Raw genomic sequence first — 18,860 nt, forward strand, 5'->3', positions numbered from 1 at the left:
TCCTCATCTCCGTTCTAAATGGCCTACCCCTTATTCTTAAACTGTGGCCCCTTGTTCTGGACTCCCCCAACATTGGGAACATGTTTCCTGCCTCTAATGTGTCCAATCCCCTAATTATCTTGTATGTTTCAATAAGATCCCCCCTCATCCTTCTAAATTCCAGTGTATACAAGCCTAATTGCTCCAGCCTTTCAACATACGACAGTCCCGCCATTCCGGGTATTAACCTAGTGAACCTACGCTGCACGCCCTCAATAGCAAGAATATCCTTCCTCAAATTTGGAGACCAAAACTGCACACAGTACTCCAGGTGCGGTCTCACCAGGGCCCGGTACAACTGTAGAAGGACCTCTTTGCTCCTATACTCAACTCCTCTTGTTATGAAGGCCAACATTCCATTGGCTTTCTTCACTGCCTGCCGTACCTGCATGCTTCCTTTCAGTGACTGATGCACTAGGACACCCAGATCTCGTTGAACATCCCCTCCTCCTAACTTGACACCATTCAGATAATAATCTGCCTTCCTATTCTTACTTCCAAAGTGAATAACCTCACACTTATCTACATTAAACTGCATCTGCCATGTATCCGCCCACTCACACAACCTGTCCAAGTCACCCTGCAGCCTTATTGCATCTTCCTCACAATTCACACTACCCCCCAGCTTAGTATCATCTGCAAATTTGCTAATGGTACTTTTAATCCCTTCATCTAAGTCATTAATGTATATCGTAAATAGCTGGGGTCCCAGCACCGAACCTTGCGGTACCCCACTGGTCACTGCCTGCCATTCCGAAAGGGACCCATTTATCCCCACTCTTTGCTTTCTGTCTGTCAACCAATTTTCTATCCATGTCAGTACCCTACCCCCAATACCATGTGCTCTAATTTTGCCCACTAATCTCCTATCTGGGACCTTGTCGAAGGCTTTCTGAAAGTCGAGGTACACCACATCCACCGACTCTCCCCTGTCAATTTTCCTAGTTACATCCTCAAAAAATTCCAGTAGATTTGTCAAGCATGATTTCCCCTTCGTAAATCCATGCTGACTCGGAATGATCCTGTTACTGCTATCCAAATGCTCAGCAATTTCGTCTTTTATAATTGACTCCTGCATCTTCCCCACCACTGATGTCAGACTAACTGGTCTATAATTACCAGTTTTCTCTCTCCCTCCTTTCTTAAAAAGTGGGATAACATTTGCTATCCTCCAATCCACAGGAACTGATCCTGAATCTATAGAACATTGAAAAATGATCTCCAATGCTTCCACTATTTCTAGAGCCACCTCCTTAAGTACCCTGGGATGCAGACCATCAGGCCCTGGGGATTTATCAGCCTTCAGTCCCATCAGTCTACCCAAAACCATTTCATGCCTAATGTGGATTTCCTTCAGTTCCTCCATCACCCTAGGTTCTCCGGCCCCTAGAACATTTGGGAGATTGTGTGTATCTTCCTCAGTGAAGACAGATCCAAAGTAACGGTTTAACTCGTCTGCCATTTCTTTGTTCCCCATAATAAATTCCCCTGCTTCTGTCTTCAAGGAACCCACATACAGATTTCATACAGATTGTGGACAAAAGCCAGAGATGAAAGGATAGGAATGAGACGAAAGGATTGAAGAGTTGCAAATTATGAACTCGAGCAAGGAATGTTGGTGGAGGGGTAAAATAGGTCTGAGTTCAGGGGAGGAGGGAGGTTGGGGGAAGAGGGGGAGGGGGAGGATGTAGCTACCTAAAGTTGGAGAATTTAATACTGTTGGGTTGTCAGCTTGTGGCAGGACAGTTTCTTGCCTGAATGTTGTCTAGATCTTGCAGGACAGTTTCATTTGCTGAGGATTATGCAAACATCAGTGAATGTGGATGGAAGGCCAAAGATGAAGCAGCTGTAGGTGGTTGGGCCCAGCACAATGCACCGAGGTCCTGCTGCATTGATGAGGCATTTGAGCAACACTGGAGTGTTTGTCCTTTTAATGCTCATTGACTTTAGTTGATGTCACACCTCAGTCAAAGAGTGTCATGATGTCAAAGCTGATGTCAATTCTCACCTCACTTCTGGAATTCACCTCGTCAGACCAAGGCTATGATGAGCATTGGTTCTGGTAAAACTCACCGAGGTATCAGTGAGCAAGCTCTTGGTGTGTAAATGCTGCTTGCCAATGATGGCTTCCATTGCTTGGTATGTAGCGTTTTTTAATTTTTCCTACTTGTGAACAGAACATAACCAGGAAACTTTCATATAAGTTGTCATGTACGTCCCAATGTTGTAATTGTACTGGATAGTTTATTGGGAGGTGTTGCTAATTCTGGAGTGCAGGGCTTCAGTACTGCAGCTGGGATGTAATCTAGTCGTATTACCCATTTTCAATGTAAATAGTATTTCTCCTGCTATGCCTTCCGCACTCACTAAGCCTGGCTTGATCCTCTGCCTTGACTAACAGTAGACTGAGGGATCAGCAGGTTATGTGGTTACAGATGGTGTATGTTTGTGGTTCCACAATTCCTGATGAATGCTCAGTTTTGATGTGCCAAATGATTTGAGTCCATCCCAACTGCATGTTTGTAGCACCACACTAACCATGGAGAACGTCTTTTGAGAAGGCAGGAGTTTCTCTCCACAAGGACCACGTGCTGATGGTTTCTATCACTACTATCATGGATAAATGTATCCATCACAGGTAGATCAGCAATAATAATAATAATAATATTCATTTATTGTCATTGCAACGAGTACAACGTAATTTAAAAATAGCCAATCCTGACGGTGCGTAAAAACATATATGCAATAAATGCAAAAACAAATAAATACAATTATATTAAGTACAAAAGTTTTAACAGTGTTGCCTATTGCAGAAAGTAGTGTTCAGTTCTCGTATGGCCCTGGGGTAAAAACTGTTCTTAAGTCTGTTTGTTCGGGATTTGATCGACCTGAAACGTCGACCAGAGGGCAGATGAACAAACAGACGGTGGCCGGGGTGGGATGGATCTTTTATTATTTTGCCTGCAGCGTAGGCTGAACAGGTGCTCCAGGGAGGGCAGTTAGCAGCCGATGATCTTCTGGGCCGTCGTGATGACCCTCTGAAGGGCCTTCCTGTCCTTTTCTGAGCAGCTGGCATACCATGTGGTTATACAGTATGCCAGCACACTCTCGATGGAGCAGCGATAGAAGGACATCATGAGCTTCTCCTGCAGGTTGGTCTTCCTGAGGATCCTCAGGAAGTGGAGTCTCTGCTGTGCCTTCTTCACTGTGGTGATGGTGTTGGTAGACCAGGTAAGATCCTCTGCGATGTGCGTACCCAGGAACCTGAAAGCGGGTACCCTTTCCACACAGACCCCGTTGATGTAGAGTGGGTCGTGTTCTGCACTGGTTTTCCTGAAGTCTATTATAAGTTCCTTTGTTTTGGAGGAGTTCAGGACCAGATTGTTCACTGAACACCATGCTGCCAGCCTTTGGATTTCATCCCTGTAGGCTGTCTCATCTCCTCCTGAGATGAGTCCAACCACAGTCGTGTCATCCGCGAACTTGATGATGGTGTTGGTGGGATGGGTGGGGGCGCAGTCGTGAGTGTAGAGGGAGTAAAGGATGGGGTTCAACACACAGCCCTGTGGTGAGCCGGTGCTCAGTGTAATGGTGGAGGAGAGGTGAGGGCCTATTTTGACGGTCTGGGGGCGGTTGGTCAGGAAGTCCTTGATCCATTGGCAGATGGTTTGGGAAAATCCAAGGTCAGAAAGTTTGGTGACCAGTCTGCTCGGGATGACCGTGTTAAAGGCAGAGCTGAAGTCGAGGAAGAGCATCCTCACATAGCTCCCCTGGTGTTCAAGGTGGGTCAGTGCAGTGTGAAGAGCAGTGTCGATGGCATCCCCTGTAGACCTATTTGCTCTGTAGGCAAACTGGTATGGGTCGAAGGTGGGTGGGAGGCTGGCTTTGATGTGCTGCAGGACCAGTCTCTCGAAGCACTTTGTGATGACCGGTGTGAGTGCTACCGGACGGTAGTCGTTAAGGCCGCTGATGACAGACTTTTTCGGCAGTGGGATGATTGTGGCGGACTTCAGGCAGGGAGGGATGGTGGATTTTAAAAGGGACAAGTTGAAGATTTTTGTGAAGACCTCATAATTGGTCTGCACATTCCCTCAGCACTCTGCCCGTCACACAATCGGGGCCTGCAGCTTTCCTGGGATTCACTGCTCTGAGCACGCGCTTAACATCAGCTTAAGCTCAGGGGTGACCGCGCTTTTGCGGTTGCAGCTCCTAGACACTGGAACAGCATCCCTCTCCCCATCAGAACTGCCCCCTCCATCGATTCCTTTAAGTCCAGGCTCAAAACCTATTTCTACTCCCTAGCGTTTGAGGCTCATTGAGGAGGCGCTGTGAACTGTTTGCATGCTACTGTATGTTTCATTTTTTTTTCCATTGGAACCTAATCAGATGTACAGCACTTTGGTCAACGTGGGTTGTTTTTAAATGTGCTATACAAATAAAATTGACTTGACTTGACTTGACATCATACTCCTGCACAGTGAAGGTGTTGCTGTCAGGTGCTGGAGAGGGTGTTATGTCTGCCACTGCAGCTTTCACCTCGAAACGAGCAAAGAAACAGTTAAGTTCCTCTGCCAGCGAGGCGTCGCCGTCGGCAGTCGTGCGGTTGCTGGTCTTGTAGTTGGTGATGTGCTGGATGCCTTGCCATACCCGCCGTGGGTCATTGTTGGTAAAGTGGTCCTCAATCTTCCTCTTGTAGGACGCTTTGGCATCCTTGAGCAAGATTTATTCGTAGTATTGGTCTGTTCATTCACCACCTGCCCCAGACCAAGTCTGACAGATCTGTCCTTCAAGACCCAAACAGTTCAGTCCACGACAGGGCTACCACCTCAATGTATGAGAATTTGGTTGCAAGCTCAGCAATCCAGTCTTACTCCTGTTTGAAAAATAATGATACAACTGAGTACATTGATCGGCCACTAGAGGGCATTTAAGAGTCAACCGCACTGTGAGTCTGGAGTTACAAGCAGGACAGAGTAGGATGGCAGTTTCTCCCCTGAAGCACCTGGTGAATTGATGAATCAGATGGCGTTTTTTTTGCCATTGGTCATTGTTACCAAGATTAGTTCCTCTTTCCTGCCCTCACAACTCCCAACATTTTAATTTTCAATTCCATGGGTGACAAGGCAGGATTTGAACTTGACTCTGGATTTCTCCTATAGTAATGTGATTGCATAGGTTACATTATTTTCCCTCCCCAGATCACCAACCCAAGCTCCATCAGACACCAGGTTCTAAAAGGGACCACAAGCAAGAATTACATTTGTTATAGTGAAAGAGTGGGGAAAGCTCTCCGAGTCATGTTGAAAGGATTCCATCCCCACCCACAGTGGCACAAGGGATCTTGTCTTTGCCTCTAAGCTGGCTTTGACTAAACTAGCAGCTGGCTGCACCTTGAGAGAACAGTTCATAACATTCATCCTAGGAACAAATTGCTTCTCACATCCTTAAAAGCTGGCATGGGGTAGGTTGTAGTTTAAATATTTATATCTTGACCTTAATCCAGATTTATGAAGTTCTAAAATTATCCTTTTGAGGTGCAGTGGCATGTTACAGACATATGTGATGCCAAGATGCTAATGTGAACATTCATATCCAAATTGTTGATACAATGCCCATCATTTATTTATTTGCCTCTGTACTCCACAATTTGGGATTTGTAATAGAAAATCACATGTGGCTAAAGTGCACATTGTATTAAAAAGGCCTTATTAAAATCTGACATTTTGGTTTCACCATGTAGAAATTACAGCAGTGTTTATACATAGTCTCCCCCATTTCAGGGCACCATAATGTTTGGGACACAGCAATGTCATGTAAATGAAAGTAGTCATGTTGTGTTGCCTACCATTTGCATGCAATGACTGCTTGAAGTCTGCAATTCATGGACATCACCAGTTGCTGGGTGTCTTCTCTGGTGATGCTCTGCCAGGCCTGTATTTCAGCCATCTTTAGAAGCTTGTTTTGGGGGCTAGTACCCTTCAGTTATCTCTTCTGCTTTTAAAAGACATGCTCAATTGGGTTCAGATCGGGTGATTGACTTGGCTACTCAAGTATTGACTATTTTTTAGCTTTGAAAAACTCATTTGTTTGGGATCATTGTCTTGCTGTAGAATGAAGCGCCAGCCAATAAGTTGGGGCATTTGTTTGAACTTGAGCAGATAGGATGTGTTTCTACACTTCAGAATTCATTATGCTACCACCATCAGCAGTTGTATCATCAATGAAGATAAGTGAGCCAGTACCTTCAGCAGCCATACATGCCTAGGTCATAACACCACCGTGTTTCACAGATGAGGTGGTATGCTTTGGATCTTGGGCAGTTCCTTCCCTCCTCTCATCCTTCTAAATTCCAGTGTATACAAGCCTAGTCGCTCCAGTCTTTCAACATGATAGTCTCGCCATTCCGGGAATTAACCTAGTAAACCTACGCTGCCCGCACTCGATAGCAAGAATATGTGCTAGTGGTTTGCATCTTGGAGTGTAGCCTCTGTATTTGTTCATGAAGTCTTCTGCAGGCAGTGGTCCTTGACAAATCCACACCTTACTCCTGAAGAGTGTTTCTGATCTGTCGGACAGGTGTTTGGGGATTTTTTATTATTATGGAGAGAATTCCTCTGTCATCAGCTGTGGAGGTCTTCCTTGGCCTGCCAGTCCCTTTGCGATTAGTAAGCTCACCAGTGCTCTCTTTCTTCTTAATGATGTTCCAAACAGTTGATTTTGGTAAGCCTAAGGTTTGGCTGATGTCTCTAAGTTTTATTCTTGTTTCTCAGTCTCATAATGGCTTCTTTGACTTTCATTGGCACAACTTTGGTCCTCGTGTTGATAAACAGCAATAAAAGTTTCCAACGGTGATGGAAAGACTAGGTGCTGAGAGCTCTCTTATACCTGCATTAAGGAAGCAAACGCACCCGAGCAATTACAAATGCCTGTGAAGCCATGTGTCCCAAACATTATGGTGCCCTGAAATGGGGGGACTATGTATAAACACAGCAGTAATTTCTACACGGCGAAACCAAAATGTATAAAAATGGCCTTTAAAAAAATCTGACAATGCACTTTAACCACATATGATTTTTTTCTATTACAAATCTCAAATTGTGGAGTGCAGAGGCAAATAAATAAATGATAGGTCTTTGTCCCAAACATTATGGAGGGCACTGTATATGTGACAAATAGCAATAGGTTTAACACCCATCCCTGATGCACACCTCTTGTCACAACCTTCCATCACTACCCTCTGCTTCTTACCATGAGGCCAATTGCACAAGAAGGCTGACAAAATTCACATAGGGTTGTGGGAAGAGATTTGGGATGTGTCACAGCATTGAGTAAAGCAATAAGTTTGGATTTCAATGAAAGGGAAAGCAAAAAAAAAAGAAATACTATTCTGAAATGTGGTCAAGACAATGAACTTCAAAGATTGCTTGAGTGTTATGATTTATTGCCATTATTAAGGAATTCAACAGTGCAAGGTAGTTCTGTACAATTGTCATTGTTAATGGAATATACAGCACAGATTTGCCAAGAAACACAATGTGTTCAGAATTCCCCCCGGGATGCAGGCATCATCAGGTCCACTGTCCCTGCAGCAGGTTTACCAGCGGGCCATCATTGGCCAGGATTAAAAATTCACCACATCGAGTTCAAATTCCATCAACCATTTCTACTGTTTTTATAAATATTGCGCGAGATCCTTTTCAATCACCTGTTTGAAACAAAATTGGAGGATGTTACATTCGCTCAGGACTAGTTCGATCATTCTCAGTACTAGGTTACAACATCTTCTGCACTCAACATCCAAGGGAAATTTTTACTATAAGATTACTTTCCAAAGATCACCGAAACCATTTCACCAATTGGTTCGGGTGGATAATCTACTTCCCTTGGCCCTGAAGGCTAACGCCATTTTATAAATGCATCAACCTCGTTTGCTGGGCTCTCCAAAGGTGGCAGCGTCATTGGGGCTGTCTCCTTTACCATTTGTTCACGATTTGTGGGATCACCAAGTAGTCCACAGCCTGCACATCGCCATGTGTCACAGCTACAAATATGCCACATCATTGCAGCTGCTCCCCTTGCATTTCAATGGGCTAGTTCCCATTCTCAACTGTAGTGACATTAACCCAGACAATTACAAGTTAAGTACCTTGCCACTTCTCGCGGCACTTCCTGGAGTTACCATTTTAAGGTGCAAGATCTAAACTTGCCATAATGAAAGGGCCACACAATGGAGAATGTCCTCGGATGAAGACAAGATTGAGTCCTCACAAGGAGCGACCGTCTGAATCAGGCAGATCCTTCTGCTACAGCTGTTTGTCAGCTACGTTTCTAAGTTAGCTGGCACTATTCATCGCTCCTACAGAACTAGTCTTCATGAGCATTTAACCATCCACTTTGGGCAATACTTTAGTGATCAGGAACACTGGTCTGGGTGATCAGAAAGGGGCAACTATTTGAAGTAGCACAGTAGAAAAGGTCAGGTGTATTTCAAGTCGTACATTGAGCAGGCTTTAATTGTAGTTGTTACTTTAAAGCATTCCATCTGTTTGGACAGAGCAGTCAGTGGGTGTTGTGTACACAAAGAAGGTGATGTACTATACATTTTCCATGAAGAACTTAGTTTAAATGTACTTACCACAGGATCATCCATAGGAGAATACCGCTTGACAACATGCCCTTCTTTGTTAATAAGAAACTAGAAATAAAGAGAAGTCACTAAGTCACCCAAGACCATCACTACAATACTGTGTGCAAAATGTTCAATATTATCCAGATTTGTTTATTGCAAGTTCTGCACTCACACACCACATACCTTGGTGAAGTTCCATTTGATAGCACTGTGAAGATAAAAATGGGAGATTTTGATTTTCTTGAAAGCATTTCTCATCATTTTAAGTAATCCCATTGATTTTATTTGTCAAATGATCCCAATATTTTAAATATCAGCAGTAGCTTCCTTAACTGGAGTGTAGCTTTCACCTATGCATTACATCATAAGCCGCCACCACCATGGTATTTTGAATCAGAAGGCTTACAGGGAAAGAGCAATGCACCAGACTACAGGCAAAGGTTTTCTAATCCCACTCTCCCCAGTAAAAAGGTATCAGCTACTAAAATTATTATCCTGGCCCTCACATTGATGAAGCCACATTTAGAATATTGTGTTCAGTTTTGGTCACTTATCAGAAAGAGGATGTTAAACTGCAAAGGGTGCAGAGACGATTTACGAGGATGTTTCCAGGACATGCGAGCCTGAGCTATAAGGAGAGGTCGTGCATGCTAGGACTTTATTCCTTCGAGTGCTGGGCTGATCTTAGAGGTGTACAAGATCATGAGACGGATAGATGGGGTAAATGCATAGTGTCTTTCACCCAGAGTAGGGGAATCACGAACCAGAGGACATAGTTTATAGGGAGGGGTGAAAGATTTAATAGGAACCTGAGGGGCAACTTTTTTTCTTTACATGCAAAAGGTGTAGGCATATGGAATGAGCTGCCAGGGGAGGTAGTTGAGGCAGGTGCTATCACAACATTAAAAAAACATTTAGACAAGTACGTGGATAGGATAGGTTTAGAGGGATATGGGCCAAATGCAGGCAGGTGGGGCTAGTGTAGATGGGGCTAGTGTAGATGGGGCATATTAGTCGACATAGGCAAATTGGGCTGAAGGGCCTATTTCTACACCGTGTGACTATGACTCCTTCAAACGGAATCTTGTCACTTTAAGATGGATACATACTTCCCCAGAAGCCCTTTTCCTTTTGGCTGATCCTTCATCCACTTCCAGAGAGGGGAAGCACGGTCTCCATTCACATCAACCTTGCTGAACATGTTGAACTTTACATGATAACTATTTGCAAATTCTTTGATTTGTTCCTCATTTCCAGGCTCCTGTAAACAGGATTCACATTAGTTCCAACAACATTTGACATTTTCATTAAATGTAGTTTTCTAAACAAACTGCAAAATTGAGATGAAGTCTTTTGATTTTAATGTTTACATCAGGATTTGCTGAATTTCAGGGCATCTCATCTATGTACAGTCTTTTGTGATAGAATTGGTCTGAATTACTTGGTCTATATGGTCAAAACTAATACTCAAATGTGACAAGTCGTAAAACCCAATTTTAAAAGCCAGTTTCTAATTAAAATCTGGTGCTGATAATTATTTAAATCCAATCACGAACAGAAATTATGTTGTGAAAGATGGAAATCCAGAGTTTTGAATGTAGACATTGTTTTAAGCCCAGCTTGTAGTTATGAAAGATCAGCATCCTTCATCCACCAGGAGAATGCATTTAAGTACAAGGATGTAACAAATGCACAAGCACTTTTACGAGGATGTTGCCAGGGTTCAAGGGCCTGAGCAATAGAGAGCGGTTGAGCAGATTAGGACTCTATTTCTTGGAGCACAGGGGGATGAGGAGTAATCATATAGAAGTGTACAAAATCATGAGAGAAATAGATTGGGCAAGAGACTTGTGTGTTTACCTAAAGTAGCGAAATCGAGAACCAGAGAACATCGATTTCAGGTGAGGGGGAAAGATTTAATGGGAACCCGAGGGGTGACACTTTTTTTCAACATAAAGGGTGGTGGGAGCATGAAATGAGCTGCCAGAGGATGTAGTTGAGGCAGATACTATCGCAACATTTAAGAAATATTTAGACAGATACATGGATAGGATGGGTTTGGAGCAATAAGGGTGAAAATTCAGGTAGGTAGGACTAGTGTGGATGGGACATGTTGATCGTTGTGAGCAAGTTGGGCCGAGGGGCCTGTTTCGACGCCGTATGACTCTTATGACAAGAAACAAGCAAGTTTGCTGCATTTCCCCAGAGCTTACCTGCTTGCCAAACTGATTGCAAGGAAAAGCCAAAATCCGTAAATCTTTCTCAGAGTACCGAGTATACATCTCAGTAAACTGAGTATAGTTTACGGAGGTCTTTCCTCATTTGGAGGCTACATTTGTGATGATGCAGACAAATCCCCTAAAACAGAAAAAGAGACAGATTTTAAAAGACCACTTTTTTGGGGCAGCGAGAAGAGTCAATAGAAATAAACTGTGAACTACATTTCAGGGCAGTTATCATATAAACCATTGCATGTTCCAACTCGCAAACACAAAGACCAGACAAAACACTACAATTTTGCAATCTCAAAAAATCCAAGGTCACAGCTAAAGTGCCCAACAAAAATCTGGCATGTTAAAACTTGCTCAAAGATTTTGAGATCCAACCAGTTTGAAAGCTAAATAAACTTGTAACAACACTATGTAGAAAGAGTATACAACCTCTCATAACTTCCTTGTATTAAAAGCAAGCATGCAGTATAGTTTTAAAGAAGCCTCGACTATTTATCGTGACAACTTCAAAGATTTTTGGAAATGAACCCAGGGGTCTGAATATACCTACAATCACTAAAGATCCTACCATTTAGACTTACGTACTCGTACTTCCAGTGTATACTACATTACATTTATGGAGAGAAGGAATGGGTGAGATTTTGGGTCGAGACCCTTCTTCAGACATTCCTTCTCTCCAGAGATGCTGCCTGTCCCGCTGAGTTACTCCAGCTCTTTGTGTCTATCTTCAGTTTAAACCAACATCTGCAGTTCCTTCCTACGCATTACATTTATTCTCTGAATTACCGCTCCTTCCTTTTGGACCCATATAGACAATTGATGCCTTTCTGATCCACGCCGCATCTTCTCAAATGCTCCCTTTGGGATTTGTGTACATGAAAGATTTCAAAGCAGCAGAAATATTCAGCCTTCAAGAACTTAAAAACAATGAATGGTTACAGACCAGCTAGCTTGTTAATGATAAGATTTGGGCCAAAGGTTCTACAGGGTCGTTAATTCTAAACTGATTACAGTTTATCATGAAAACGCCACTCACTGTTAACATTCCTACATGAGAATGGTGCAGTGTAGGGAGCAAGAGGGATCCGCCTGCCTCATTTCATTGCAAGACATCCGGCAAGAGAAGACTATGGTTGAGATCCCATCCAAAAACCCACAGTAGCTTTAAAAGGTTGCCTTTTCCTGTTATGTGCAAGCCCAAAGTAGGCTGAGTTTGTGGCAAATTGCATTAGTTCGGGGACCTGCAAATCATTTATCACACCAGCCATTTTAGATGGGGCAATTACAGTTCAAGTTTTCTTGCACTCTCACATGTTCTACAGTGTCTGACAACATTGGAGACTACTGTTTGGGCCAAAGGAGTCAATGCCAGCTCCCAGTCAATCCCATTCTTCCTTTAATTTCCCTTATTCCATGAAATTTACTCCCCCATGCACGCTCATTTGATTCCTTTGATTCCTTTTGCTGTTAATCTCCTGTGATGGGGCAATTTGCCCCATCATTACATCTTTGGAATATGGGAGGAAATAAACTTTACAAAGACAGCAGCGAGGTCAGGATTGAACACAGGTTCTTGGAGTGGAGGCAGCAACACAACTGCCTGGGTACAGATATTCAAACAGAAGCGTGAAGCAAATTTTACCGGATGTTCATTACAGCCTATTAATTAGGATTGAGATAGTAGACTTTAGGAGAGCTCCCCCTCCACTCCCCATCAACAACACCACAGTCACATCTGTGGAGTCATTTAAGTTCCTTGGAACCATCATCTCCAGGGACCTTAAATGGGGGGCCACCATCGACTCCAGTCAAAAAGGCCCAACAGAGGATGTACTTCCTGCAGCAGATGAGGAAACACAAACTGCCACAGGCAATGATGGTCCAGTTCTACACTGCCATCGTAGAGTCTGTCCTCACCTTCTCCATCATAGTCTGGTTTGGCTCAGCCACCAAGCACAATATCCGGCGGCTGCAACGAATCCCTCCCCCCCCCCCCCCCCCCCCCCCCCAATTGACAAACTGTACACTGCAAGGACCAGGAAGTAAGCGGGTAAGATCATCTCTGACCCCTCTCACCCTGGCCACAAACTCTTTGAAGCACTTCCCTCTAGAAAGCCACTCTGGACTGTCAAAGCCACCACAGCCAAACATACAAATAGCTTTTTTCCCACGAGCAGTAGCTCTACTCAATAATCAAAAGTCTGTAGCCTCCTTTTGCTCTGTTTTATTTCATTCACATGTTTAAACTATAATGTTTTATTGTTAATGTTTTATGCTTTATTCTTAATTGTTTACAGTATGTTCGTGTTGTTACTTGCGAGCGGCACATTCCTTGTATGCGTACATACTTGGCCAATAAACGTATTCAATTCAATTCAGATACTGAACAACAAACTCACATGTATTTTTCCAAAGGGATGTCATTGCCATCTATGTCTTTGGCATTAAACTCATAAATGCTTTTGGCCTTATGCCAATCTTCTGGCTTTGCACTCTGCAAGAGATTTAGAATTTTAAAACATATCAAAACGTACATGTCAAAACATATAATCCGTTTCAATTCAGAGATAGACAGCATGGAACAGGCCCTTCAGCCTAACTCATCCATGCCAACCAAGATCCTTGTCAATGCAAATCTTATTTCCCTGCATTCCTCCAAACCTTTATATCAATGTATCTGTCCCAATATATTTTCAATATAGTAATTACACCCTACTGCTTCCTCTGGTAGCTTGTTCTGTACACCCACCACTTCTATTTGAAACCTCTCAAGTCACACCTCCTTCACTCCAGAGAGAACATTTTCAGCAGATCGAATCACTCCTTGTAGCTCTAGTCCACCCGGGCAGACAACATTCCTGCAAATCTTTCCTGCAACATCTCTACCTTAATTGCATCCTTTGTTAGCCACATTTTAAAACCATTTAATACTATTTTTGAATACGAATATGGATCCAGTCAGCACCAACACAGGAGTTAAAACTCAAAACCTTTTATCTTTCCCAGTTTGGAGATTACTAGCTGATGGCAAGGCAGCGAAGGCGGTTGTTTCTGCAACGCCGCATGTTGAATTATCAGCAACTCCTTAACAATATACAGTACTCTGGCAGCTGCCTTTTTACCCCTCACTGTTCAAAGTCTAAATACCCTCCAAGTAAACCACCAATATGCTCAAACCTCATTCCATTCAGTACATTGCACTGGTTTAGTCTTTGGACAAACAGCACGGAAACAGGCCCGTCCGCCCCACCCCGTACACTAGCACTACCCTACACAGTAGAGAGTTTACAATTTTACCAAAGCCAATAAACCTACAATCCTGTAGATCTTTGGAGTGTGGAGGGAAACCAGAGCACCCAGAGAAAATCCTTGCAGTCACAGGGTGTTCTCCTTCATAATATGGAGAGCAAAAGCAGATTAGGTGACCTCGTTGTGGTGGCACTGTTCAGTCCACGAGCATGACCCAAGCTTATAGTCTCTCATCACAAACTCTCTAGTCCCCATCCATAACCTTACCTCTCACCTCCCCCCATCCTTCACCCCCATCCAACACTTCCACGGCCTTGGGTCCTCCACATTGCACCTTATCCTTTGACCAATCACACTGCAACATTCGATACTCAATGCAGTCAGTCTTCACATAACCACTCACATTTCAAAACTATTTCCTTGCACTATCACCCCTTTGCTCGTTTAACCCTTTTGCACGCACTTTTTTTCTTGCTCTAAACTTACTTCTTCCAGTTCTAATGAAAAGTCACTGATCTGAACTGTCCCCCTCGCTGTTTTCCTTCATTCATCCTTGCTCAACCATCTGAAAGTATTTTAATACAAATGTGCAAAGGTCAGTCTTTCACAAGCCACTGACTCAGCTCATTATAAAATCAAGGATCAAAGGTCAGTAGGTGACCAGGACAGTAACTATTCTTGGGCAACTGATGTTTTCAGTTCAAATCCCAAATACCATTTAATCTCAATGTTAGACTAAATTTACGTTTAGATTACAGACAGAAATTCACTCCATGACCAGTACTACTCCAGCATTTTGTGTCTACCTTTGGTTTAAACCAGCGGCTGCAGTTCCTTCCTACATGTATTTCATTATTCTGTTCCCAGTGCATGACAATTAAACACACTTGACAAGAATTCACGTTATTGTCATTTAAATCAAATCAAACTAAACAAACAAGGACTTGTTTGGGCAAACTAGAAATATTTGCTGACTTCAAAAAAGATCACAAGATCACTGCCGTTTAATCCCATTTTACAGGATTGGCACGAAACAAAATGTTGCTGACACTGCCTTCTCCCTGCTCATATAAAGGAACAAAATTTGCTATCCTCCAGTCTTCCAACACATCTGAAGGTCCTGACCCAAAACATCATCTGCCAATATTCAAGCACCTCAGATGAGGCTAACAAAGATGCGAAAATTCATCAGGGCGCCAGATATCTCCTCCCTTGCTTTCCAGTGCAATGTGAGATAATCTCATTCAGACCTGGGGATTTACACTTCCCGTGACAGCTAACACCCGATCTGCTCCAGATTACCCACATCTGAATGCACTGTGCCACACCCTTCTTACTGAATACAGTTGAGAAGTATTCACTTCGGACCTCACCACATAACCTGGCTCCACACATAGATAGGTCCTAAGAGACCTACTCGATCCCTGGCTTGCATTTTGCTCCTAATGTATTTATGGTGTGCTTTAGGATTTTCCTTGCCAAGGATATTTCATGGCCCCTTCTTAGGAAAGAACTCAATAGACAAGGAGGAGGCCATTCGGCCCTTTGAGCCAGCACCGCCATTCAATGTGATCATGGCTGATCATTCTCAATCAGCTGATCAATCCCCGTTCCTGCCTTCTCCCCATACCCCCTGACTCCGCTATCCTTAAGAGCTCTATCTAGCTCTCTCTTGAATGCATTCAGAGAATTTGCCTCCACTGCCTTCTGAGGCAGAGAATTCCACAAATTCACAACTCTCTGACTGAAAAAGTTCTTCCTCATCTCAGTTCTAAATGGCCTACCCCTTATTCTTAAACTGTGGCCCCTTGTTCTGGACTCCCCCAACATTGGGAACGTGTTTCCAGCCTCTAACGTGTCCAACCCCTTAATAATCTTATACGTTTTGATAAGATCTCCTCTCATCCTTCTAAATTCCAGTGTATACAAGCCTAGTCGCTCCAGTCTTTCAACATATGACATTTCGACATATGACAGTCCCGCCATTACAGGAATTAACCTAGTAAACCTACGCTGCATGTCCTCAATAGCAAGAATATCCTTCCTCAAATTTGGAGACCAAAACTGCACACAGTACACCAGGTGCGGTCTCACTAGGGCCCTGTACAACTGCAGAAGGACCTCTTTGCTCCTATACCCAACTCCTCTTGTTATGAAGGCCAACATTCCATTGGCTTCCTTCACTGCCTGCTGTACCTGCATGCTTCCTTTCAGTGACTAATGCACTAGGACACCCAGATCTCGTTGTACGTCCCCTGTTCCTAACTTGACACCATTCAGATAATACTCTGCCTTCCTATTCTTACCACCAAAGTGGAAAACCTCACACTTATCCACATTAAACTGCATCTGCCATGCATCCGCCCACTCACACAACCTGTCCAAGTCACCCTGCAACCTCATAGCATCTTCCTCACAGTTCACACTACCACCTAGCTTTGTATCATCTGCAAATTTGCTAATGGTACTTTTAATCCCTTCATCCAAGTCATTAATGTATATTATAAATAGCTGCGGTCCCAGCACCGAGCCTTGCGGTACCCCACTAGTTACTGCCTGCCATTCTGAAAGGAACCCATTTATCCCCACTCTTTGCTTTCTGTCTGTCAACCAATTTTCTATCCATGTCAGTACCCTACCTCCAATACCATGTGCTCTAATTTTGCCCACCAATTTTCCCCAACTCAATTTATTTTGAATACAAGGAGGCATGAAATATATAAAAGGGCAGAAAGTGCTGGAGGAACTCAGCATCCCTGCAGAACATGGATAGGTGACGATTCCCATATTCAAGAAGGGTCTCCACCTCGCCATGTTCTTCAAGGATGCTGCCTGCCCCGCTAAGTTCCTGCAGCACTCTGTCCTTTGGTGTATTAGTAACCAGCAGCATCTGCAGTTCTTTGTTTCTACATTTTTGACTGGCCCACGAAATATTCCTTTGCAACCAAGGTGCAAAATATAATAATTAACCCGAGGGGTTGTGAGGTGATAAACTGTCAGTGTGCAGTTATTAATCGCAGTGCAATTAATCGCAGTGTTCACTTCTGAAACCCAGGGACAAAGAATAGACCGTGAACGGTTTCCACACCCAGTTGCTTCAGCAGGCGGCTGAGGGGGCAAAATTGAGACCGGCTGAGGCTTTTGCGGGGATCAGGGTCCTGGTCTTGTCCACAGCACAGGGCCCAGCGACGACCACAACAGCAACCGCAGGGCCGCGGCTGGGCCGAGGGGAGCGGAGTCCAGGCGACACCCTCCCCCCGACCTCTCCCACATTTACCAGCTCCGGGCGAGCGACTGGGAACGACCCGCTTGTCCTCCAGGCAACAACACCTCTCCCTCCCCGATACAGGGCCTGGGATCAGGGGCGCACAGTGAGGGAGGGTCGGGGGCGCGCACTCACCATTGCTGCCGATCGCACCGCCGATGGAGCCAGGAATAAGACTCGCTTGAGGAAGCCTCGGCCGCTATTGAACATCGCCGGACAAATGAGCCACCCCTGGGTGGGGTTACAGCGCTGGGCCTCCTCCTCCTCCTCCTCCACACCCACCCCTGGGTGGGGTTAGACAACTGTCACCGATTCTTCAGCAGTTTCTGGACAACTTTACTCTTTTAAAAAAAAAACCGAATTAGCCAATTATCCTGCAGGAAAACAACTGCAGACGCTGGTTCAAATTGAAGGTGGACACGCAATGCTGGAGTAGCTCACTCAGACAGAGGGTCGGGCAGCATCTCACTCACGAGAGAAGGAACGGGCGACGTTTCGGGTCCAGGCCCTCCTTCAGACTGTCCTTGTGTGGAAGTGAGGGGAGAAGCCGGAACATCCGGAGGAAAGCCACGCGGTCACGGGGGAAGCACATGCAACCCCCGGGCCGTGCAGACAGACAGGCAGGCAGGCAGACAACAGCCGGGTGCATCCAACCCGGGCCTCCGCCGCTGTCTGTGCCGCTGTGTGTGCCGCCCCACTTCAATGGCTGCAGATCACCCTGGGAAAAATGTGTCAAAGGAACTACTGAGGGAAGGGCAGTGCAGGCTTGAGATTCAGCACATGTGACTTTCAGAAGTCACACCTGACTCCATGAATACCGGGCGGCACGGTGGCGCAGCGGTGGAGTGGTTGCCTTGCAACACTGGAGACCCGGGCCCCGGGCCCCGGGTTCGATCCCGACCACGTTCTACCCTTGTACGTTCTCCCCGTGAACTGCGTGGGTTTTCTCCGAGATCTTTGGTTTCCCCCCCACACTCCGAAGACGCATATATATTATCTATATACTAAAACTCTCGTTTGTGACTGAACTTCAGCCAAAACGGTACACGATAGCGTGACAATTTTAGGCCCACCATTGTCACTTTAGTGATAATGCAAGTACTTTTATTGAAATCGGTGTTATATATTTAAAGTTATTCACATTTTTAAGTTTGGAAGAGGGGAGGGGGGTTGAGGAGAGAGAGGGTTGAGGAGAGAGAGGGTTGAGGAGAGAGAGGGTTGAGGAGAGAGAGGGTTGAGGAGAGAGGGGGTTGAGGAGAGAGGGGGTTGAGGAGAGAGGGGGTTGAGGAGAGGGGGGTGGAGGAGAGGGGGGAGGACAGGGTGCTGCACCAATGCAGGAGAGGTTTGGGCCCAACGGGTCCACTTTGTCTAGTATAGGTTAATTGGCTTGGTGTATGTGTAAATTGTCCCTAGTATGTGTCGGATAGTGCGGGGATCGGCGCGGACT

The 18,860-nt window shown here is 44.7% G+C and overlaps 1 pseudogene across 1 annotated transcript; it reads right to left on the minus strand.

Moving 5' to 3' along the window:
• Positions 1–7,463: 7,463 nt before the first annotated feature.
• LOC144607089 (phospholipid hydroperoxide glutathione peroxidase GPX4-like) lies at positions 7,464–18,079 on the minus strand (annotated as a pseudogene). The gene is made up of 7 exons (XR_013549054.1): positions 17,549–18,079; positions 13,299–13,393; positions 10,882–11,026; positions 9,778–9,929; positions 8,852–8,876; positions 8,675–8,734; positions 7,464–7,744 (listed from the first exon to the last, which is right to left on the minus strand). The product of XR_013549054.1 is annotated as a phospholipid hydroperoxide glutathione peroxidase GPX4-like (transcript).
• Positions 18,080–18,860: the final 781 nt, after the last annotated feature.

This window comes from Rhinoraja longicauda, chromosome 28, assembly GCF_053455715.1.
Source record: "Rhinoraja longicauda isolate Sanriku21f chromosome 28, sRhiLon1.1, whole genome shotgun sequence".
Classification (NCBI taxonomy): Eukaryota; Metazoa; Chordata; class Chondrichthyes; order Rajiformes; family Arhynchobatidae; genus Rhinoraja; species Rhinoraja longicauda.